The 25130-nt window shown below is 42.1% G+C and overlaps 1 protein-coding gene across 1 annotated transcript in view; it reads right to left on the bottom strand.

The window, feature by feature from the left end:
* gpc3 (glypican 3) overlaps positions 1 to 25130 on the bottom strand; it is a 425531-nt gene that overhangs the window by 158365 nt on the left and 242036 nt on the right. The window lies entirely within an intron of this gene.

Raw genomic sequence — 25130 nt, 5'->3', positions numbered from 1 at the left:
CGTGAGCATCAAACCTCCATGTTTGTTTTCCCAGTCTTTTCAAGTTTTTTGAACCATATCACTTTTGTTGCTGGTTCTGATATTGTCATATTTTAGTTTTGGGATTCGGACATTGTAATTGTGTGGTTGTTGGATGCGGAAAAAGTTTGCAAACTCCATAAATGCAAAAGGGAATCAGATGTGTGTGACTGCAAACCTCTGTTTAAACTGTTTCTCTTCCCAATGGAATAGAAAAATAGTGAAAGGTGAAAGTGATGGGTACTACTGATCCACAGGAAGGATGAAAAAGGAAACCTTTGGCTGCTAACAAATCATCCCGAGTTTGCGGCGAACATTTTGTATGTGGAGTGCTCAACCTTGGTTACAAATTTAACAGGTCAACGCCAAACTGAAAGGCGCCAACTGTTCACCAAGAAACACCTTCCACTGCAAAGAGACCAAGACGTAATGTTGTTGTAAAACCACAAGAACAAAAAAGTGTGAGCTCAACCTGCTTGTCTTCTGCACCTCTCACTTAACAAACGGGATCCTGCTTTGATGGCGCTCCACATACAAAATGTTCGCTGCAAACTCGGGATGATTTCTTAATTCTTTTATTTAATTTTTTAATTCCGTTGGGAAGAGAAACAGTTTGAACGGAGTTTTCACATAGACTCACACAGATCTGATTCCCTTTTGCAGTTATGAAGTTCAGAAACTTCTGAAGCCCATTTCTCGAGCCGTTTTCCACTGTCAGGACATCCAACAACCACACAATTACGAAGTCCGAATCCCAAAACTAAAATATGACAATATCAGAACCAGAAACAAAAGCGACATGGTTCAAAAGACTAGAAAACACTGGCTTTGTCAATAGACACATCCCACTGGGGAAAAAAACATGGTGGTTTGATGCTCACTTTTTTGGAAAATCCTTCCCAGTATGCATTGCACGGTGACCGGAAGTCCAAAATTCTTGATGCATCTATTCAGGGGCACTTTCCAGATTGGCAACCTTCCAGTCAGGGGGACTTTCCAGCTGATTTCCCATTAAACAAATCCATCTAGTCTGTTATTATGATGTTTCTGTTGCTCAAAAATACACATATTCCTTCAGTGAATAGTGTCGACTCTCCACAGATCTGAACCTGCTTGTCTTTTGATGGATAGGTTTAATTTATACTGTGGAACATTCTGGACAAAGCAATAATTTCCATTTCCATCAGGTGGCGGACCCTCTACTAGAAATGTTACGCAGTGCACATTTAACTAAAACGACTCAAAAAAAAAAGAGTGTTTTTAGTTCAGTATGTATTCATGTTTGGGGTCTAGAAGCACACCTCTCCACAACAGTAAGTGCTCTATCTGGAACATCTTATTCCCCTGTCTGCTCTTGTGGTCCACGTGGGACACTACGGCTGTAAAACATAACTATTCTCCTCACTGATAATGGACTGGGCAGATCTTTCACAGGTGCAATAAAAATGCAAATGTCCGCTGGTGTTTAGCTTGTGGTTTGAATGGTTTTCCGGAGCTGTAATTTCCCTGGAGGTTCCGGCCCGGCTTAATTCTGCCTGTAATGTTAACAGCTAATTGTAGGAGCTCAGTTTTAAGTGAAAAGTGGAATACTCTGAAGCTGCATACAGATAGAGCAGAATGAAGAGAGGGACAACTGTACACAGGACTGCATTTAGAATCCACTGGTTTAAAGGCGTCTGATGTTTACTGTCTTCAAAATATGAAAAACACAACCGAGTCATAATGGTTTGCAGTGGTCCAAAGTTATTCCTCATTTACCTCATGCATTCAGCGCTTCCTAATTATTCACTGCTAAGATATTTACTTATTAACAGTTCTCACAGCTCTCAGAGACCGGAGCGAAGTTTATATTACAGCAAAGCACCTAACATGCTAACCGCACACATCCTGATTCTTGAAGCTTATATCTCACAGCATTAGAATTCGTTCACTCGATGGTATGCGGGAACTTTTTTTATTTAACCAGTCACTGCTATTTGGCCGTGACGTATGTAATGCACCGAATCTCGAAGAAAGAAGGGTAATAAAGCTTTTCCAAACATTCACCAAACATTCTCTTTGTTCCAGTTTTAAATCCTCGATCTCGGGAATCGTTGCCAACACAGAATGCATGGCTTCGTCTACGTCCATCTCGACCGCTTTGTTTACTGTTGTGCCGTACCACAAAAGGGACCCAGACAGGTGCTTGAGTTTGACGTCATGGCTTCACAGCTCTTCACTGATTGGCCGGTGCACAGTCTATAGCCTCTGAGGTTCTTGCAAACCGTCTAGTGTATTCTGATTCCTGACCTAGTAGCTGGAGAGAAATGAAATTGAGCGGAGGCATTAGGTGGTGCCAGCCTGGTTATGCTTTTACAACACTGTAGGAAAATACATCTTTCTCACGTACACAGATGAACATACTAAGCTCTAAACTTGTACTGACTATCGGGGCTTAGAGTGTGCTCAGTACTAGGGATGCACCGATCCGATACTGGTATCAGATACCAGCGCAGATACGGGAAAAAATTGCTGGATAAAGTGGTATACAAAATTTTTTAATAATCTTGCTCCACCTCCTCTAAAGGAGTTTGTGAAAAGAAATTCAAATCAGACAACAAGAGCAGCTCTAGAGGCGACTGCTCTGTGCTGTTTAGGAAAAGTACTTTTGGACAACTCTCTTTTGCTTATGGAGCAGCTCAAACATGGAACACAGAGCCGCTTATATATGAGAGATTTCAACACTGCAGCATTTTCTAACGCTTTAAAACAGTGGTTGTTCCATGGTCAAATATGTCACCATGTTTAACCAGATTACATTTTTATATGAGGGGTTGTTGGTTTAACTCTTCAAAACTTCAAATGAACTGTCTGAAATGAATTGCATGTGAGTGTGCTGGTGTGATGTACTTTTGTGTGATTGTTGCTGTACTTTTCCCTGTCCTGTAGATCAGTGTTTCCCAAACTTTTTTTCAGGGGACCCATTTATTAAAAGTCACAAACCTTCGCGACCAAGTCAATAGACATTATTCGTAAATCACAAAATAAAGGTGGATTTAACCATTTTTGAACATTAATGAGGATATTTTATTGTTGACTGGGTGACTGTGTCATTTAACCAGTAATAAAAAGGATCCATAAGTTGCCTATTTGGACATTAAATGTAGCCCTGTAAACTGCAGACCTACATGGAGATCGTGACAAGGCGACCCCAAAAAAATCTCTTGCAACCCACCTGAGAGTCGCGACCCATTGTTTGGGAAACACTGCTGTAGATGATTTTACACCAGCCTCCCAAGGGACTGAAGATGTACATTAGCCACGCTGGCTATAATCATTACATATTTACTTTTTAAATGTGCATTAATATGTGCTGTCCCTTTACAAATAAATAATAATAAGAAGAAATATCAGCAACAAATATCGGTTCATACGATATCCTGGTTGGACATTTAAATTGATGTAATAAGATGTAATGTTTACTGGTCATGGTCAGTCCGAAAAGGCTGAGAATGTTTGAACTGTTATTTTCACAAAGCTCTTCTGTTGTTACTTGAATATAGTATATGAATATAGTTTAACTGCAGATTTTTGTTGTAATACAGCATGGTCTTTGGTCTAGTCAATAATAGAAAGGATCAGGTTCCATAGTTGATCATTTGCGTTTTCTAATAGGCTCTATTCACGCTTATGGCACAAGCCAGGAAGAAATGCGAGAAATGCGATTACAACTTCCCAGGCCCCGTTTTTTTTTTTTTTTTTTTTTCATCTCCATGTCATTGTAGCGATCCGTTAAGTTCAGCTAATCAACAATTACAACCATACCTCCGTTTTCATCCTTTCCTCACTGACGCACAACTCCGGGCGCACTGGGTACATACGATTAGAAGAGATGAGGCGCCAAATACAAGATGATTCCAAACAGCACATACATATGAAGTCTTCATTTTACCGCTGATCACATTTACTTCAATGGGTTTTATCACCGTCGGTTTTAATAGATCCATGTTAGGCGAGCCCATTGTTGGGAACTAAACCAGAAGTTGTAATTGCATCTTTCCAGACGTCTTCCTGGTTTGTGATGTAAGGGTAAGAAGAGCCTATATTTTATGGCAAAAACTCTGGAAGTATGACACCATCACATTTTAGAACCTGAAAACCATGAGTAACAGCTACATAACACGTTTGGATCAGTTTTGTTTTCGAAATAAATGCTGTTTTGATTGTTCTGATTGGGTATCTGTTTGGGTATCTTTTACATGCATCGCGAATTTCAGACTTCCGGTCATTGCGCAATGCACACTGGGAAGGATTCTCTGAAAAATGCTCCAGTGGGATTTGTCTATTGACAAAGCCGATCTTTTCTAGTCTTTTGAACCATTTCCCTTTTGTTTCTGGTTCTGATATTGTCATATTTTAGTTTTGGGATTCGGACATTGTAATTGTGTGGTTGTTGGATGTCCTAACACCGGAAAACGGCTCGGGAAATGGGCTTCCGAAGTTTGCGAACTCCATAAATGCAAAAGGGAATCAGATGTGTGTGACTGCAAACCTCTGTTCAAATTGTTTCTCTTCCCAGCGGAATTGAAAAATAGTGAAAGGTGAAGACGATGGGCAGTACTGATCCACAGGAAGGACCAAAAAGGAAACCTTTGGCTGCCTAAATTTGCAGTGAACATTTTGTATGTGGAGCGCCATCAAAGCGAGATCCTGTTTGTTAAGCGAGAGGTGCAGAAGACAAACAGACTGAGCTCACACTTTCTTGTTCTTGTGGTTTTATAACAAATTTACGTCTTGGTCTCTTTGCAGTGGAAGGTGTTTCTTGGTGAACAGCTGGTGCCTTTCACTTTGGCGTTGACTTTTTAAATTCATAACTAAGTTTGAGCGCTCCACATACAAAATGTTTGCTGCAAACTCAGGATGATTTCTTAGGCAGTCAAAGGTTTCCTTTTTCGTCCTTCCCTTGTATCAATACTGCCCATCACCTTCGCCTTTCACTATTTTTCAATTCCGCTGGGAAGGGAAACAGTTTGAAGCCCATTTCTCAAGCTGTTTTCCACTGTTAGGACATCTAACAACCACACAATTATGATGTCCGAATCCCAAAAATATGACAATATCAGAACCAGAAACGAAAGCGATATGGTTCAAAAGACTAGAAAAGACTGGCTGTGTCAACAGACGCATCACACTGGAAAAACAAACATGATGCTCACTTTTTCGGAAAATCCATCCCGGTAATGACTGGAAGTCCAAAATTCGTGATGCATGTATTATAGTATCAGAATCGATATTAGAACTGAAAACGCTAGATCAGTTCATTCCTATTCACTACTCATCAAGTGTGTTTTGATGTGCGACCATGATGACATTGTTAAAAGCCTCTTACCATCCAAAAAAGCAAGGTGCTACAAAATTACTGAAAACAAAACAATGAAAAAAAAAAAGGACACATTTTATCCATTACAAAGTCTTTTTCTCTCTCTTTCTCTCCATCACGTCGGTTTATTCGACAATCACTCTGGCTTTCTCCAGTGAACCAGCCTCATTTAAACAATACAACAGTTTGCACATCGCCGGGGCTGGAGCCGGATCACCAGAGGAGGCAGAACGTGGAGCGGTACCCACAAACAGTGTGACATCTCGGGCTTTATCAGAGCCGAGCAGCCCCTGGATCTCAAAGGAAATAATTACACAGGCGCCACATGTAAAACACAGCAGGTCTCTCTCTCAGTAGGGGGTCAAACCAAGTCCAATGAACAGTCACACAAGCCTTCATTTTACATGCTAATTTAAGAGGGAGTTTATCGCCCAGTTAATGGCAAGAATCTAAAACTCACATGGTTCTGGTGTACTTTAACAGCTAATGAGATCACATTTATCTGGGAAAACAGGAGGCCATTTTGGATTAAAGGGCCCATATTACACTATTTTCTGATCTATGTTATAATGTTGTTTCCTCATCAAAAACCGGAGCTGTGTTTTGTTTCATTCACACATGTTTAACACAGAAACACTGCACATTCCGGCCGAGTTTTTTCTCAAACAGAAAACACTCTGTTCCTCCTTGTGATGTCATGTGGTAATACAGGAAGTGCTCTACTGTGATTTCAAAAAATATATACCGTAAATTTCGGACTACAAGCCGCTACTTTTTTCTCACACTTTGAACCCTGCTGCTAATAAAATGATGCGGTTAATATATGGATGGATTCTTTTTGTAAATCCACTCATTGCCGGACACTAAACCAGGTCTAAACCAGGTCTAAAACCAGGTCTAAACCAGGTCTAAAACCAGGTCTAAACCAGGTTTAAACCAGGTCTAAAACCAGGTCTAAACCAGGTCTAAAACCAGGTCTAAACCAGGTCTAAACCAGGTCTAAAACCAGGTCTAAACCAGGTCTAAACCAGGTCTAAAACCAGGTCTAAACAGGTCTAAAACCAGGTCTAAAACCAGGTCTAACCAGGTCTAAACCAGGTCTAAACCAGGTCTAAACCAGGTCTAAACCAGGTCTAAACCAGGTCTAAACCAGGTCTAAAACCAGGTCTAAACCAGGTCTAAAACCAGGTCTAAACCAGGTCTAAACCAGGTCTAAACCAGGTCTAAAACCAGGTCTAAACCAGGTCTAAACCAGGTCTAAAACCAGGATTTAACAGGACTAAACCATGCTGCGTGGACGTGCCTCCTCCTCTTCTATAATAATATTTTTAATTTGGTTAAGTAAAATCTGGTCTTTTTATTTTGTTTTAGCAGACAAAACTTCTCATGTGACGATGTCCTCGTCTTTGCTTCTCTACAGAATATCAAGTAATCCAAAGTATTCAGATTACGTTACTCACTTTAAGTAATTTAATGGATTATGTTACAAACTACGTTTTGAGGTGTGTAATCTGTAATCTGTAGGTGAATACAGTTTAAAAGTGACCTTCCCAACACAGTGTACAGTACTTTGTATACTGTACACTGTGAGTTCAAACTCCATACCCCCTCACTAGAATCATTTGGATCATTTCAGTCCTGTAATTGCCAATCTCTACTGAACAAAAGGTCAAAGGAGCTGTTAACTTGAAAACTACCTCTTCATGACATCACAAGGTGGGACAGCACTCAAACAAAACATAACTCCAGATCTGTTTTTGATGAGACATTATAACATAAAAGCAAAGTCCAAGTAAATAATGACCTTCCACGTGGTTCAACTTTTAAACTCCTAACAGAATTTCAGTGGGCAAAGTTGAGTTTGATATTATCGAGGTGAGCTCCCGTCACAGCAGAAAAAGTCAAAGATAGATTTTGTGTATATTTGTATCATTTGTCAGTGTCAGGTTTATATCGATGCTGTAACTTAAACTCAGTAACATTTGTACAAATCAGAATCTCACAGCTGCAGCCCCATTGTTCTGCTGCTGCTGCTGCTTTAATATTTGTGTCTGTGGAGACTGGAGGCTCCCTGTGCCTCTGACTCAGCATCTCTGCACCTCTCCTCTCTCTCTCTCTCTCTCTCTCTCTCTCTCTCTCTCTCTCTCTCTCTCTCTCTCTCTCTCTCTCTCTCTCTCTCTCTCTCCTCTCTCTCTCTCTCTCTCTCTTCCTCTCTCTCTCCTCTCTCTCTTTCTCCTCTTCCTCTCTCTCTCTGCTCTCTATCTCCCTCTCTATTGACGTCTCGCCCTCCCTCCGCCTCTCTCCCCCTTTCTCTCCTTCCCTCCCTCTCCTCTCCCCTGCTTCTCCCTCTCTCTTTCTCTCTCTCTCCCTCTGTTTAAAATTCCTTTCTCTCTCTCTCTCTCCATTCTCTATCCCTGTATTCTTTCTCTACTCTTCCTCTTGCGCCCTCTCTCTCTCCTTCCCCTCTCTTTCTCTCCCACCGTTCTCTTCTTCCCTCAACCCCTCCCTCCCTCCGTCTCTCTCTTTCTCCTCTTCCTCTCTCTCTCCTCTCTAGCTCCCTCTCGCTCTCCTTTTCTCTCCCTCTCCCTCTCTCCTTCTCTCTCTCTCCCTCTGTTTAAAAATCTAAAAACCCTTTTCCCTCTCCTTACTCTCCCTCCCGTCCCTCTCTTCTTTTTCCACTTTGCATCTTATCCCTTTCTCCCTTGCTCTCTTCCCCATCTCTCTCTTTCTCCTCTTCCTCTCTCTCCTCTCTACCTCCCCCTCTCTCTTCTTCTCACTCCCCCCTCTCCTTCCCTCCCTCTCCTCTCCCTCGCTTCTCCCTCTCTTTCTCTCTCTCCCTCTGTTTAAAAGTCTGAATTCCTTTCTTCCCTTTCTCTCTCTCTCTCCATTCTCCATCCCTCTATTCTTTTTACTTTGCGTCTTATCCCGTCACTCTCTTTTTCCTCTTCCTCTCTCTCCTCTCTGCCTCCCTCTCTCTCCTTCTCACTCTCCCTCACTTCTCTATCTCCCTCTCTCTCTCTTCCCCTTTGTTTAAAAATATAAATCCCTTTTTCTCTCTCCTTTCTCTCTTTCTCCCTCTGTTTCCACTTTGCATCTTATCCCTTTCTCCCTCACTCCTCTCTCTCTCTCTCTCTCTCTTCCTCTTTCGCCCTCTCCTTCCCTCAAACCCCCCTTCTCTCTCTCTTCCCCATTTCTCTCTTTCTCCTCTTCTTCTCTCTCCTTCTCACTCTCTCTCCTTTAATCCCTTTTCTCTACTTCCCTCCCTCTCCTCTCAAGCGCTTCTCCCTCTCTCTTTCCTTCTCTCTCTCTCCATTCTCTATCCCTGTATTCTTTCTCTACTCTTCCTCTTGCGCCCTCTCTCTCTCCTTCCCCTCTCTTTCTCTCCCACCGTTCTCTTCTTCCCTCAACCCCTCCCCCCTCCCTCCGTCTCTCTCTTTTCTCCTCCTCTCTCTCTCCTCTCTAGCTCCTCGCTCTCGTTTTCCCCTCTCCTTCTCTCTCTCTCCCTCTGTTTACAAATCTAAATGCCTTTTTCTTCTCTCTCTCTCTCTCCATTCTTTCCCTCTCCTCTCCCTCGCTTCCCCTCTCTCTCTTTCTCTCTCTCCCCTTCTGTTTAAAAATCGAAATCCTCCCCTCCCTCTCTTCTTTTTCCACTTTGCATCTTATCCCTTTCTCCCTCGCTCTTCTCTCTCTCTCTTCCACTATTCCTCTTGCACCCTCTCTCTCTCTTTTCTCTCTCTCTCTCCCCTCTCTCCTCCTGTTTTTCTCTCTCCCCCCTTTTCCTCCCTCTCCTTCCCTCAACCCTCCCCTCCTTCTCTCTCTCTCTTCTCCATTTTCTCTCTTTCTCCTCTCCCTCTCCCTCCCCCTCTCTCTCCCTTTATCCCCCTCTCTTCTTCCCTTCCTCTCCTCTCCCTCGCTTCTCCTCTCTCTCTCTCTCTCTCTCTCCATTTTCCATCCCTCTATTCTTTCCACTTTGCATCTTATCCCTTTCTCTCTCACTCTTCTCTCTTTCTGTTCCTCTCTCACTCTTCTCTCTCCTTCCTCTCTCTATTTCTCTTCCCCCTCTCTTCTCCTCTCCTTCTCTCACACCATTCTCCTTCCCTCCCTCTCTTCCCCCTGTCTCTCTCTTTCTCCTCTTCCTCTCTCTACCTCTTTCTTCCCCAATCTCCTCCTCTTTCTCTCCCACTCTCCTCCTCTCTCCCTCCTTCTAGCTCTCCCTCCCCTTCCCCCTTTATTTCCCTCTCTCATTCCCTCCCTCTCTTCTCCCTCACTTCCCTCCCTCTCTCTTTTACTCTCCTTTCTCTCTCCCTCTCCCTCCCTCTTTCCGCTTTGCATGTTATCCCTCACTCTTCTCTCTCACCCTCCTTCCTCTCTCTTCCTCGCTGTCTCTCTCACTCGTTTCCCTTTCTCTACCTCCCCTCTCTCCTCCTCTCTTTCTCTCAACCCTCTCCATTCTCCCCCTCCTCTCCCTCTCTCTTTCCATTTTGCATCTTATCCCTTTCTCCCTCACTCTTTTCTCTGTCTTCCTCTTTTTCTCTCCCCCTCTCTTTCTCATTCTCACTCCTGCGCTCTCTCCCTTTTTCTCCCTCTCCTCTCCCTCGCTTTCCCCACTCTCTCACTCTCTCTCTCTCTCTCTCTCTCCCTCTCTCCCTTTGCATCTTATCCCTCACTCTTCTCTCTCACTCTCCTTCCTCTCTTTCTCCTTCTCCTTCCTTCAACCACCCCCCTCCCCTCTCTCTTTCTTTCCACTTTGCATCTGATCCCTTTCTGCCTCACTCTTTTCTCTTTCTCTCCCACTCCTCCTCTCTCCTCGTCCTCTCCTCCTCTCTCTTTCCATCAGAGTCGTCACATTGGAGCAGCAGTGCGGTGGCTGTGTGTGTGTGTGTGTGTGTGTGTGTGTGTGTGTGTGTGTGTGTGTGTGTGTGTGTGTGTGTGTGTGTGTGTGTGTGTGTGTGCGTGTGTGTGTGTGTGTGTGTGTGTGTGTGTGTGTGCGTGTGCGTGTGTGTGTGTGTGCGTGTGTGTGTGTGTGCGTGTGCGTGTGTGTGTGCGTGCGTGTGTGTGCGTGTGTGGTGTGTGTGCGCGGGGCTCTGAGGTCAGGAGTAAGAGACACCGGCGTCTGGTCTGATCCATGGATTTTCTCGTCTGGACACAAATGAAGTGTGTCTTTATGATAGGAGCTCGGTGGGAATGTGAATATGGATTGAACTAAGACGAGAGTGAAACCCACAGCGCCTAACGGGAACACGACTGTACAAGAGAAAGTCCAACATGTGAGGAGGTTCATATCGACGCAAGGAAGCACAATTATTCCTGCTCACTGTGTACAACTTCATATACCTGCTGTTTTTCTTCATATTTACTGTGGAACAATTGAAGCCGAGTAAGAGTAAACTACAAACCTCTGAGGACTTTTTCTAATAGTCCACTGAGGTTCATTTAGGTCTTTGGATAATTTAGTATTTGTTACTTGTTATGTTTTCACAGCTGACAGTTCGGTCTTCCTCAGAGCGCTCACGGGATGTTTCTGTGACGAGCTGGTTTAAACAGGTTTTGGCCAAGCCCCCAGGTTCCAAAATGGCCGCCCATTCAAGTCAATGGGCTGAGCTCAATGGCGCATCATCCCAGATTAGCCTGGCCCGGCGAGGTACTTCCGGCGGCTGTGGGCCGACCGAGCATGTGCAGTAGAGCTCTTTTCTCCCACGGTCACACACGACTGCACGCACGGAGCGCAGGCTCGTGTATCACATGATCGCTTTGACCAATCAGAGCGAGAGAAGCTAGAGCGGAGCCGAAGCAAACGATTATAAAGTGTTTTTTTAAGATAAGTGAAGGATTTTGAGCTGAGAAAAAGTTTATGATCTAAAAATAGGTAAAAATTGCCAGCAAATCCGACATTTTTGAGAGCTGTAGGTGACCTGTCAGACGAACACGAGCAGTTTGTGATCACATTGCCTCTATGAGAAAAATCTTGTCTCGGCCCATGGGATTTTTTCTGCTGAAGTTCCAGTGAGTGACACTACTTCAACTGGAGGCAGCTACAAGCAGCAACACTGTATCCAGTTATTTTAATAGATCCATGGTTTTGGCGCTGTCTTCCTACCAGAGGAAACAGGACGACAGCGCCATCTGCAGTCCGACTTCCTCAGGACATTATCCCAGGTGTGTGAGAGTAAAAAAGTCCTCTGGTCCTGGTTGATAGTCCCGTGGACTCGGGACACGTCACAGCAACATCACATGAGCGCTCTGAGGAAGAGTGTGAGCAGCCAGAACAGTCAGCTCTGAAAACTCTTGGATGGAAAAAAGAACCTAATAACAAACTTTTTCTAACCACACTAAACTGTTTTTGCAAATGGACTCTTCAATTCTTCTGAATGTGTTTAAAATGTGAACTCTGAACAGAATCCTGGGTAACACTTTATAATAACTACACCTTATTTAGCCTTAATAAAGCATGAACAAAGACTAAATTAATAATGATTCACGCTTAGTAACTACTTAATTACTACCTGAATTAGCACTTAACTTGCACTTAATTCGCCTGTGCTGTAAATAGTTACTCAGTACTTCTTAATTACTCATGAACTAACCATTTGCATGTTTACAAATGTATATTTAAGTTCACATTTGAGCATTTATTAATGCTTAGTAAGCCATGAGAGAATGATTTACTAATAATACAATGCAATGATCATTCCGGCAGCTGTTATCTGTTAGTTAAGTCTTTCTGAGAGCTTTTCTAAAGTGAAGATGAATTATGCTTTATTAAACATTTGTTAAGGTTGGTCAAATTCCAGAGAAACAATAATGCATTACTAGTAAATCATTTTCTCTTGGCTTACTGTTACTGCCCCAGGCCTTAGTTCCAGTTTGTTCTGTGTGTTCTAAATAAGTCTGACACACCTGGATTCCTGCTGCAGGAGCCCTGGTCTGTGATTGGTGGGGCAGGTCGACGCCCACCTCACCTGCAGCCACCTCCCCCTATTTAAGGAGATGACCAGCACCTGTTTGGGGCTGCTGGTCTTGGTGGCCAGTCTGCCATTTTGTGTTTGTGTGTGTAGTTTAGTCTAGTTCTGTTTTGTGCCTTTTTGATTTGGTCACTCGATTCTGTTTGTGGGTTTATGTGGTTTAATTTGGGGAACTTGTGTTTTGGTTTAGTGTGTGTCCCTAAGTTTTACCACTCGTTTTTGTGTAAGCCTGCGTGACCCCTTTTCTGGCACAAAACTCTGTTTATTCTGTTGTTCTGTTTCTTAGTTTAGGTTATTTTCTGTATATTTTAGTCTGTCTTGTTAATTTACCTTTACATTCCTGTTAATTAAACATTATTGAATTTATTCCATTTCACATCCGGTTTTATTTTTGTTACTTCCCTCACCCCAAACGAACTGGGTCGTAACACTTACTAATCATTAATAAATGCTCATATTTGTACTTAAATATACATTTACAAATGCAGACACAAACGGTTAGTTCATGAGTAATTAAGTAAGAAATACTTATGAGTAACTATTTACAGCACAGGCAAATTAAGTGCAAGTTAAGTGCTAATTCAGGTAGTAATTAAGTAGTTACTAAGCATGAATTTAATCATTATTAATTAAGTCTTTGTTCATTATTAATTAAGTCTTTGTTCATGCTTTATTAAGGCTAAATAAGGTGTAGTTATTATAAAGTGTTACCGAATCCAGTTATTAAAACATAAACCACTAATCTAATCACAGTGTTTGTTGGAAAAATCAGCAATTTTTCCAAAAACATTGTGACGGATGATGTCCTATTTTGTTTTGTCTTTGGCCTCGCCTCCACCCACTTCAGATTCAGACCATCAGCCTCACCTCACCCGCCCGATCAGCAGGAGTATAAAAGCCCGGAGCTGCCACCAGGAAAGAGACCGGTGAGTCCACCGCTGCAGTGAACCTTAGCTCCTTTTATCTTTACTTTATCTGATTTTTGTACACTTTTTAGTACTTTTTTGTAATAAATATAATTTCTTTTAGACATTTCACCATGCTTTCAGTTTTTGTTCCACACCTGGTTTCTTTCTAACATCTTTTCCCAGTTACTGTGCCCCCCCCCAGTTCCCTGTGGCATGTAACAGTCATGATACTCTGCAGCTGGTGAGATGTTTTGTGCCGTTAAACAAGGCTCTCGATCTTAAAATTACACTCACAAGTTAGTGAGCACTCTCACCTTTTTAATAAAAATCAAACACATAAACAGGATCATGAACACTCGTACTGATCACAGGCTCCTGAAAATATATATATAACCAAATAAATGACATCATATCTATAACTCTCTCCCATTTGAACCAAGATGCACAGCTCATTTTGACAGTTTGAACACAATCTAACCCAAAAGTGAGGATGAATAAATAAAAACACAGGTCTAATTAGTGCTTTCTTCTCTTTGAGACCGTTTTGGTGCATCTGTGGGGATGGTTCTGAGAAAAACAACAACAGGAAAACAGAAATGAGGAGGATAAATAAAGATGTTAATGATTGACTTCTGAAGAGAAACTGAACCAACATCTGTCCGTCGGATCATTCGACCTCTTTACCCCTAATGATCTCAAACAGAGCTCGCGATAAAAATCAACAATAATAAATGTTCTGATACGATTTTCAAACATTTAAAGATGCATTGTGTAACTTTTCTGAAGGAGGTTGCGTCAAATGCTTTTATCCATATGGTGTTAAACCTTTTTATCTTCATGGAGACCAAACTAGACCAAGTGACAAGTCAGATCTGTGGAGAGGCGACCCCACTCACAGTCAGAATGCCTGTTTATCGAGGTATTTTGAGCTGTAAAACCACCTGTAACTGAATACATGTAAAGTAGAGCTGTTTAAAGTCATACTGTGGAACATTCCAGGCAGAGCAATGACATCTCCATAGAAACAAGTAGGTGACGGACCCTTCAAACAAAAAGTTACCTTAAAATAGTAATGCATTCAAACAATTTCACACAAAAAATACCCCAAAGAAATGCAGATTTTTGTGTCCTTATTTGGAAGTTTACAACAGAAAACTTTTCCATTTTGATTCCTACATTATATATTTTTTTTCTTTTTGATAATTATACCTGATATTTCAACACTAACAGGGTGTGAAAATCACGAGGAGACAATAGTTTAAGTCTCCCAGTGTTTATTATGCAAATTGTTCAAAAATATTATAAAACTGTTCAAAAATACCAAACGATAAAACGCTGTCGCTCTCCGTGGTGCTGAAATCAGACGCCTTTCATTTCTCTTTTATTACCTCCAAGATGAATCACCGCAGCTGTCGCAAAAGTTGTCGAAACTAGTGTCTTGCCCAGTAGCACAACAGCGGTATGACATAATGTAATTGAACAAACGTCCTCTGTGGTAGCGGGTGAGTTTCTTGACCAACTCTGCTGCCCTTGTCGAATAACACAGTGAATAAAAGTGGTTCACGCGGAGCACAGCTAGGACCACTCCTCTCTTTATCCTCCTCTTTATTCTTCCCTCTCTCCTCCTCCTCTCTTCTCTCACTCTCTTCCCCGTCCTCTCTCCTCTATACTCTTACCCTTCTCTCTCCACCTCTCTATTCTCTCTCTCCTCTCTCAGTTTCCCCCTTGTCCTCTCTCCTCTTTACCTTTACCCTTCTCTCTCTTCCTCTCTGTTCTTCTCTCTCTCCTCTTTTCACTCTCTTCCCCATCCTCTCTCCTCTATACTCTTACCCTTCTCTCCTCCTCTCTATTCTCTCTCTCTTCCATGTCCTCTCTTCTCTTTACCCTTCTCTCCTCTCTATTCTTCTCTCTCTCTTCTCCTCTCTCACTTTCTTCCCGTCAGCTCTCCTCTTTACCCTTATCCTTCTTTCTACTCCTCTCTATTCTTCTCTCTCTCTCTCTTCCTCTCTCCTCTTTACCTTTACCCCTCTCTCTCCTCCTCTCTATTCTTCTCTCCTCTCCTCCTCTCTCACTCTCTTCCACATCCTCTCTCCTCTTTACCCTTCTCTCTCCTCCTCTCTATTCTTCTCTCTTTTCTTCTCTCTTCTCTCACTCTCTTCCTCGTCCTCTCTCGTCTTTACCCGTACCCCTCTCTCTCCTCCTCTCTATTCTTCTCTCCTTTCCTCCCTTCTTCTCTCTCTCTCTCCCCTGTCCTCTCTCCTCCTCTCTATTCTCTCTCTTCCTCGTCCTCTCTTCTCTTTACCCTTGTCTCTCCTCTCTGTTATTCTCTCTCTCCTCCCCTCCTCTCTCCTTCTCTTCACTCTTCTCCCTCTCCTCTCTTCCCCTCCTCTCCTCTTTACCCATACCCTTCTTTCTCCTCCTCTCTATTCTTCTCTCTCTCTTCTTCTGTCCTCACTTACTCTCTTCTCCTTCTCTCCTCTTTACCGTTGCCCTTCTCTCTCCTCCTCTCTGTTCTTTTCTCTCCTCTCCCCTCTTCGTTCTCACGTCTTCCTCATTCGCTCTCCTCTTTGTCCTTACCCTTCTCTCTCCACCTCTGTATTCTTCTCTCTCTCCTCTCTTCTCTTTACCCCTACACTTATTTCTCATCCTCTCTAGTCTTCTCTTTCCCCTCTCCTCTCTCTCTCTCTTCCCCGTCCTCTCTCCTCTTTACCCTTACACTTCTCTCCTCCTCTCTAGTCTTCTCTCTCCTTTCTCTCTCTTCCCGTCCTCTCTCCTTTTTACTTTTACCCTTCTCTCTCCTCCTCTCTATTCGTCTCTCTCTCCTCCCCTCTCACTCTCTTCCCCATCCTCTCTCGTCTTTAGCCTCAATCTTTTCTCTCCCATGTCCTCTCCCCTCCTCCTCCTGTCTCCTTTCCTCTCCTCTTCTCCTCTCCTCTCTCTTCCATCTTTCTCTTTATTAAATATGCCAAAAAACGTAATCAAAATATATCATATATTAAAATACAAAATTAAAAATCCTGTTGGAGTTTCATCCAATCCAGACCCCCGCTCTCTCCTCCTGCCCTCTTTCTCTCCCACCTTCTCTCCCTCCTTCTCCCTCTTCTCCTTCTGCCTCCTCTCCCCACCATCCCTCCGTCCAGTCCCGCTGTTTGATGTCTTCTCTACCTCTCGTCCGCTCGTGGAGAAATGCAAGATTTATGAAGCTCTATTTTTACCGGTGACTGCAGAGGAAGACACAAAGATGTATGGAGGTGTGGAGAGAGCGAAGGAGAAACAGGCAGAGAGAGAGAAGAGAGAGACAGCGGTAGGGGCATGGAGTGAAAAGAGAAAGAAGCGAAAGAGAGAGAAAGCAATGGGTGATAAATGGGAGAGAGAGTGGAGAGAAAAAGGTGAGGAGATTGATGGAGAGAGAGGTGGACAGAGAGAGGGAAAGAGAGGGAGAGAAGGAGTGTAAGGAAAAGAGAGATAGAGAGAGGAAGAAAGAGGCGATGGGTGAAAAGGGAGGAAGAGAAAGACACGCAGAGGGAGAGAGTGAGGGAGAGAGACAGAGAGAGGGGGAAAGAGAGAGAGAGGGTGAGGAATAGAAAGAGGTAAGAGAGGGAGAGAGAGAGTGAGACACAGAGGGTTAGGGATAGAGAGAGAGAGAGGAAAAGAGAGAGAGAGGCAGAGCACAAGAGAGAGAAAGAGAGAAAGAGACAGAGGGAGAGAGACAGAACACAAGAAAGAAAGAAAAACAGACACCGAGAGAGACAAAGGAAGAGAAAAGAGAGAGACAGAGTACAAGAGGGAGAAAGAGAGCCAAAAAGAGAGACAGAGCACAAGAGAGGGAAGAGGGAAAGAGAGACAGAGAGAGAGAGACAGAGGAAGAGGGGCAGAACACAAGGGGGAAAGAAAGAGACACAGAGAGAGGCAAAGAAAGAGAAGAGCACAAGAGGGAGAAGGACAAAGAGAGAGACAGACAGACAGAGAGAGAGAGAGAGACAGAGCACAAGAGAGAGAAAGACACAGAGGAAGAGAGACAGAGGACAAGAGAGAGAAAGAGAGAGAGACAGAGGAAGAGAGGCTAAGGACAAGAGAGAGAAAGAGAGAGAGACAGAGGAAGCGAGGCACAACACAAGAGAGAACGAAAGAGACACCGAGAGAGAAAGAGAAAAGAGAGACAGAGTACAAGAGGGAGAAAGAGAGACAGAGAGAAACACAATGAAAGAGAAAGAGAGAGCGAGACAGACCACAGGAGAAAGAGAGAGAGAGAGAAAGAGAGAGAGTGACAGACAGAAAGAGACAGAGAAAGAAAGAGAGAGAGAGAGAGAGGAAGCACAAGAGAGAGAAAGAGATGAGCACAAGAGAAAAAAAGAAAGAAAGAAAGAAAGAAAGAAAGAAAGAAAGAAAGAAAGAGAAAGAGAGAATGCCCTAAAGCAGTAGTATGGGACGACTGTGCATGAATCAAAAGCTGACCAGTGGAAAGAACAGAGTGTGAGAGGAGAGCGAGAGAGAGAAAGAGACACCGAGAGAGAAAGAGAAAAGAGAGACAGAGCACAAGAGGGAGAAAGAGAGCCAGAAAGAGAGACAGAGAGAAACACAATGAAAGAGAAAGAGAGAGCGAGACAGACCACAGGAGAAAGAGAGAGAGAGAGAAAGAGAGAGAGTGACAGACAGACAGAAAGAGACAGAGAAAGAAAGAAAGAAAGAGAGAGAGGAAGCACAAGAGAGAGAAAGAGACGAGCACAAGAGAAAAAAAGAAAGAAAGAAAGAGAGAGAGGAAGCACAAGAGAGAGAAAGAGACGAGCACAAGAGAAAAAAAGAAAGAAAGAAAGAGAGAGAGGAAGCACAAGAGAGAGAAAGAGACGAGCACAAGAGAAAAAAAGAAAGAAAGAAGAGAGAGAGGAAGCACAAGAGAGAGAAAGAGACGAGCACAAGAGAAAAAAAGAAAGAAAGAAAGAAAGAGAGAATGCCCTAAAGCAGTAGTATGGGACGACTGTGCATGAATCAAAAGCTGACCAGTGGAAAGAACAGAGTGTGAGAGGAGAGAGAGAGAGAGAGAGATGGACAGGAGTGAGACGTGTGATTGAGTGCAGTACTGAGTTTAGACAGGGGGGCGCTGTGGGGCATCTTTACGCTGACAGATCTTCACTAAACCGTCGGTGACAGAGCGGGCAGGACTCAGATGATGAACAGGTCTGGGCCTGGACTCGGGGTTTGGGGATTTACTCTGTGAACAAATAGCTGGATCTCCGTAACCTAGTAACCTACAAAAGAGAACTACAGGAACCTTCCATTAGGACGGCTCCCTGACCACAGTTAAAGGTCTGGACACAGGGTCGTCACTTTATTGTCTCTGTGGAGATGTTATTTCTTGGCCTGGAATGTCCCACAGTCAGTGTTGGGAAGGTTACTTTTAAAATGTATTCTCCTACAGATTACAGATTACACATCCCAAAATGTAGTTTGTAACAGAATCCATTAAATTACTTAAAGTGAGTAACATAATCTGAATACTTTAGATTACGTGATATTGTCATGCTTTTTCACTTGTTTTGTATATTACCATTTGTCATTTAATAAATAAATTAAAAATATATATACTGTCATGTTTTTTAAAACTACATCAATATAACAACCACATCCTGAAAATTACTCATATTTGACCACGTAAAAAATATTATTGATAGAGAAATTATTTTTATATGAAATTACAATTATGTCCACCTACTGTTAGTGTCATATTGTATTAGTTTAGTCCTAGTTTAGTCCTTGTTTTAGTTCTGGTTTTAGTCTTGGTTTTAGTCCTGGTTTAGTCCTAGTTTAGTTCTGGTTTAGTCCTGGTTTTAGTCTTAATTTAGTTCTAGTTTAGTCCTGGTTTAGTCTTGGTTTAGTCCTGGTTTAGTTCTAGTTTAGTCCTGGTTTAGTCCTGGTTTAGTCTTGGTTTAGTCTTGGTTTAGTCCTGGTTTAGTCTTGGTTTAGTCCTGGTTTTAGTTCCGGTTTTAGTCCTGGTTTTAGTCCTGGTTTAGCCCTGGTTTTAGTCCTAGTTTAGTTCTAGTTTAGTTCTGGTTTTAGTTCTGGTTTGAGTCCTGGTTTTAGTCCTGGTTTAGTTCTAGTTTAGTCCTGGTTTTAGTCCTAGTTTAGTTCTAGTTTAGTCCCTAGTTTAGTTCTGGTTTTAGTCCTAGTTTAGCCCAAAATGTGAAAACAGGAAAATACCGCAGTGTAATCCATTTATTTCAACAAAGTAACTGTAATCCAATTACCACTCACTGAAACAGTAACTGTAACTGAATACAGTTACTCATCATTTGTACTCTGATTACGTAACTCTGGTACATGTAATCTGTTACTGAACTGTTTAAAGTCATTGCGCCGAATATTTTACAAACCAAAGTCTCTACCAGAAATGTCTTTCTTCCTCGTTCTTCTTCTTCTTATTCTTATTATTATTTTTTATATATATAAATATTTTCCCCCCGTTTATGGTCATGGGTCCAGTCAAGTGGTAACGGAGGGAAACGGGCAGATTTTTTACATTCAAATGTCTCTTATTCAGAAACTAGAGGGACTATTGAAATAAGTAAAGTATCAGAATGTAGGAAAGAGTTACACTCCAACAGGGTCAAGTTAAACCTGTGATATTCTTTCAAGTTGTTGACAAAAAAATTTAAAACTCATGACGGTAACAGAGGGAATGAAATATGCAGCACTTTTTGGGCAATAAATACAAACAGTGATAACTCTTGGTTCTCACTTACATATCCTTAACAAACTGGTTTGAATATTTGCTTCATATAGTTTTCTACCATATGGTACAAGATTAGGTTGAAAAACCTCTTACTTTTTGAGTAATGAGATTTTTTATTAAGAAACGTCATGGTAACGAAGGGAAAAGTAACGGAGGGAAAATTGTGCAAGAAAGTAGAAGGTGCAGGATTTTACATCATTTATCAGCTTTTTTCTTCCAAATACTTTCTTCCGAATACTAAATTTTTATCATTTTAAATACTTTTTTTTTTTTTAAATCATGTACCGTCATCAACAGTTCAAAGATGGAATAACACAAGATATGATGAAATACATCCATTTATTACATGATTTGCAGGTCTTTGAAATTTGGGAAAATAATTTTTTGTTCCATGTTTCATACATGGTCTGTTTAAAACTTATGGAACTTTAGAACCAAAAATGGTCCAGAAAAAAGGTAAACAGTTTCATAAACTAGAGTACATATGTATCTGTTCAATACATTTTCATATCAGATGCATTAACTTGAATTTTTGGCCTTGCTGTTTACTTCTGCTTGACCAGGCCCTAATGCAAACTAATAATGATGTTAACAAAGGGACAAAAGTTTATTGTTTATGATCGTGCAAAACAAACAACGATAAGAATGAAAGAATGTAAGGATTTTATGTTTTTCATTTATGGTCGTACAAACTAATAATAATGTTGATATTGATCAATCTTATGTGTATTTCTTCACACTCAAAGCCACCTAAAGTCATCCCTCCATATTTGGTGCAGAACAACTATTTGCGTGCTCTTAAATCAGGATTAACAACTCACACATCAGCTTCTATAATGATCAAAACAGCTGTCAAAACACAACCGCTTTCTAGTGCAGTAATACAGTTTTGATTAAGATGCTGGACTATTTTCTGTGACGGATCTGACCAGGAGAAAATGTAGTTTGAAGCACAACTCATCCTCCAGCAGCTGTGAGGATCCTGCTCCATAAACACAGGCTGAAGGATGAGAGCGTGCGGTCCCACAGGAGACACTCACACCTGTAGACTTTTACTGAAATGGGTTTGGGTTCGCAGGACAGAGGGATGGGGGGGGGAGGGGTCAGGTGAAGGACGGGTTCATCACCGTAGAGACGAGAGAAACAGGCTGCAGGTAGAATACTGTCTACAACATCATCACTTATAAACCAGAGCTAAAGTAAAGAACTAGCCTGGCTCTCCAGACTTCATATTTTCTCTTCAGACCACAAACCGTATAAAGAAGTGGACTAAGGGACTGTGACGTCACCCACAGCAAATTTGGAGCCTATGTAACCCAGGTTAAAATATGAATAGCTATGGTAAATAGAAAATATTCTGACTACTTCTGGTCTGTAAACACACCACTCACACTCGCAAGATAAGGACAGCCAATCACGTTCACTCTAGTGCTCCTTACAAGCTCCCTGCTCCCCTCCCTCCATTCACACCTGGGCGTGAGGCGAGACGGGACAGCTGCACAGGAGCTCTTTGGGGCCGTCCACACGACAAAGTTTTTTGGTCAAAATGGAGAAGTTTGTATTTGTTTTGGCCTTTCGTCCACATGGAGCTGGTGTTTTGGGTGGGCGAAAACGGACTTTTTTGAGAAGGGGTTCCAGAGTGGAGAAAAAGTGGAGAACACTGGCGTCACGTTGTCATCTGGACGAGCAAACCGCAGCTTTTGGAAAACAATGATGTCACGATCCCGTCATCGCTAGGGTCCTCTGATGTAGCGAAGCCTGCAGCCGTCGAACTAGCCTCCACAGACCACAAGAGCATTGGTGTAGCCTATGCAGTCGCTTCTGTCGCCCAGAAACCGAGACACGCTGCTAGCACCAATATTAACAACACGCACCACAGATTATGCACACACATCAATAACAAAGACTACGTTTACACTGAAACAAATCCACATATCACCATATCAGAAAAAATCTGCATCCAGACATGTCGTTTTTGTGTCCACAAGGCTTCCCTATCCACACAGCTTTGAGCATATTTTTTTATGTTTTACAGAAATGAAACTTAAAACCACATGGATAATTTGCATAATTTAAGAGCTCAAAAACAGCTTGCTATTGTGCTGATAAGGTTCATCTTCTGTCGGACTAAAGAACACCACTCAGTGGATTATATGGGTTATTATGGGTTACTATATGGCAACTATTAAGTGAAAGCAAATAGACTGCAGGCAGTCATACAACAATATCCTGATGGTGAGCTGAAACCTGGAGAACCTACGTACAACTCACAAATACTCCACACAGCTTCTATTGTGGGGTAGGGCTGTTGCAGACCGTCCGCTCCCACACTTCATTACAAATGCAAACTCTTAGGTGCATATGGACAGTTACACACACACTGTTTATGGATTATGGACATGAATAATGGACATTAAAGCCCACATTGCTCACCTAAACTATGGGCAATGATAAAGTCACCAGCAAAGTGATGATTATCTGACTATTATTGCTGCTGTTGTATTGTGAACACTTGTATTAACTTGAATGAACCTGACTGACTTGAACTAAACTGAGTTGACTGAGTTGAGCAGATGTAAATATTGTACCATATTTTCCACACTATAGGGCGCACGTAAAAGCCTTTAATTTGATCAAAAAACGACTGCGCGCCTTATGATCCAGAGCGCCTTATATATGAATTTATTGGGGTGTCTTAGTACGACTTTAGTAAAATACAAAGCCGCACCACGTGCAGCATTACGGCTCTCGTAGTCAGGAGCATCGTGGAGTAATACATACTGTGATTCTTTTTAATATCAAAATGTACCTGTACAACGCCCACTTTAAACTCAAGGCTGTTATTAAGTGAAAGTGTGAGCTGCGTGGTTGAGAGAAGGAGAACACACATTCACCAAGACAGAGAGACAGCACCGAGCGACTTACGCCACGACCTGCCAACGGATCGTGGACGCCTGGACTAAGGATCAGTATCAACTGTGGTCCGAGCTTTCACCAAGACCAGAATCATCACTGAACTGCCAGGGAACAGTAACCACACTGACTCGGATAATGACGAGAGGGATGTGGACGAGCTGGACGATGTAATCACCCAACTGTTTCAACAATTATGAGTTATTGTGAATACTCTAACAATTTAGCGTTTCAGACAGTATTTTTTTTACGCGTTACAATTGAACAAAGTTGAGAGTTATTGTGAACGCATTAAATAAAGTTTGACTGACTTATCTAACTGTTGTGTTTCGTTTAATGCGCCTTATAGTCCGATGTGGTTTATATGTGACCTTATAACCTTTATAATCTGCACTTTATAATCCAGAGTGCCCTATAATGTGGAAAATACAGTATCTGTCATTCACCTTCTTTGCATATATATGGCACCAGCCACTAAATGTAAATACACAAGTCTCTCATGCTTTTACTGTTCTCCTACTGTTTGTTCCTAGTGTACATCTTAAATACACTACATCTCACTCTGTATTAGAAATAAGAACTGATTTATGGGCAAAATAGTGAAACAGTAGGATCATGCAGAATGAGTTAATATGAACATTTTAAGACCAACGACGAGGCTCACTACAGCAGTTACAGAGAGACAGGTGACAATTTCTCAGTGTAAAGTCAAAAAGTCAAGCGGCTACTGTTTTAGCTACGTCCATTTATATATACAGGCTTGTGTTTCCAGCAGCAGTGAAAATGTGAACAGACAAAGTGCAGCCTCCTCCAGCAGCTGTGAGGATCCTGCTCAGTAAACACAGGCTGAAAGATGAGTCGATGTTTATGTAGATTTATGTAGATTTTTCTTCTTTTTTTTTTTATGTGTAAGCAGCCGTGTTTGTTTTTGACGTAAACAGAGCATGAATCTCTCTGATTGGTTAATCCACCTGTCAATCACACCCTCTGAAAGATTTTTTCAAAGTTTGTCAAAGTGTGTGGTTCTGGCTGGTCAGGTAAGGATCACACAGACCTCTCTCCCCAAAATAAGTACAAGAAATACTACATAAAATATAATCAGCTGCTTGTCTCCTTATGCTCACTGTATTCTGTCAAACTGCTGTGTATTCTGTGTACTATGTTCTGTGTATTCTGTGTACTTTGTGTACTGTGTTCCCTGTGTACTGTGTGTTTGGTGTACGATCTATTCTGTGTACTGTGTTCTCTGCATACTGTGTTCTTTGCATACTGTGTACTGTGCATTTTGTGTTTTCTGTGTTCTCTGTGTACTCTGTCTACTCTATGTACTTTGTGTACTGTGTGTTTGGTGTACTATGTATTCTGTGTATTGTGTTCTCTGTCTGCTGTATGTTCTGTGTACTGCATTCTCTGTGTACCGTGTGTTCTGTGTACTGTGTATTTGGTATATGATGTATTCTATGTTCTCTGTGTACTGTGTATCGTGTGCATTGAGTATTGTGTGTACTGTGTACTCTGTGTACTGTGTTTGTGGAGCCAAAGGGTGATACTGATGCAACTGAGCGTCCTCACAGTGAAACAGGTTTGGACCTCTTCCACACAACTCTGTTTGTGACCGAGGAGAAAAACTCCTTCAAAGTACTTCAAAGTCACTGAGATACTTTACTCTTATAAACAACTCAGGGCAGTAATGTAAGTGATTAAAGGTGCACTGTGTAACTTTTCTGCTTGTCTTCATGGAGATATCATCACTTTGCCTGGAAAGTTTTCCAGTGTGGCATTTAAAGATCCATATGACACTGTTTCTGATTCATGATAAAATGTTGTTTCCTCGTCACAAACAGACTTGGAGTTTTGTTTTGTTTCATTTACACATTTACAAACCCTGTATATTTAGGCTGAGTTCTTCCCTCAAACCAAAAACTGTTCCCGCTTGTGATGTCATGTGGTAAAACAATAACATCTCCACAGAGACAAGAACGTGGCCAACTCTCCATCCAAAATGTTACATAGTGTAGCTTACATTAGTATTGAGCTGGATTTGGTTCACGTCACTTTGCGTTTGGGACTAAATTAGCTTGTGACGGAACAATAGAGTGTCCTCTCAGTGACTGCTGTGAGGAGAGAGTGTGAGGAGATTACACAGAGAATACAACACTAAACCTGAACACAACACAACAAGAGTTTAAACAAGGGATAGAGAACAACCAGCAACATGTGACTAATTGTGTTGGAGGATTATT

This window comes from Boleophthalmus pectinirostris, unplaced genomic scaffold (genome assembly GCF_026225935.1).
Source record: "Boleophthalmus pectinirostris isolate CB_2022bp ecotype Guang Dong unplaced genomic scaffold, ASM2622593v1 HiC_scaffold_23, whole genome shotgun sequence".
In the NCBI taxonomy this organism is placed as follows: Eukaryota; Metazoa; Chordata; class Actinopteri; order Gobiiformes; family Gobiidae; genus Boleophthalmus; species Boleophthalmus pectinirostris.
Note: the sequence above shows the minus strand (reverse complement) of the source record. Positions and strands in the feature narration are given on the sequence as shown.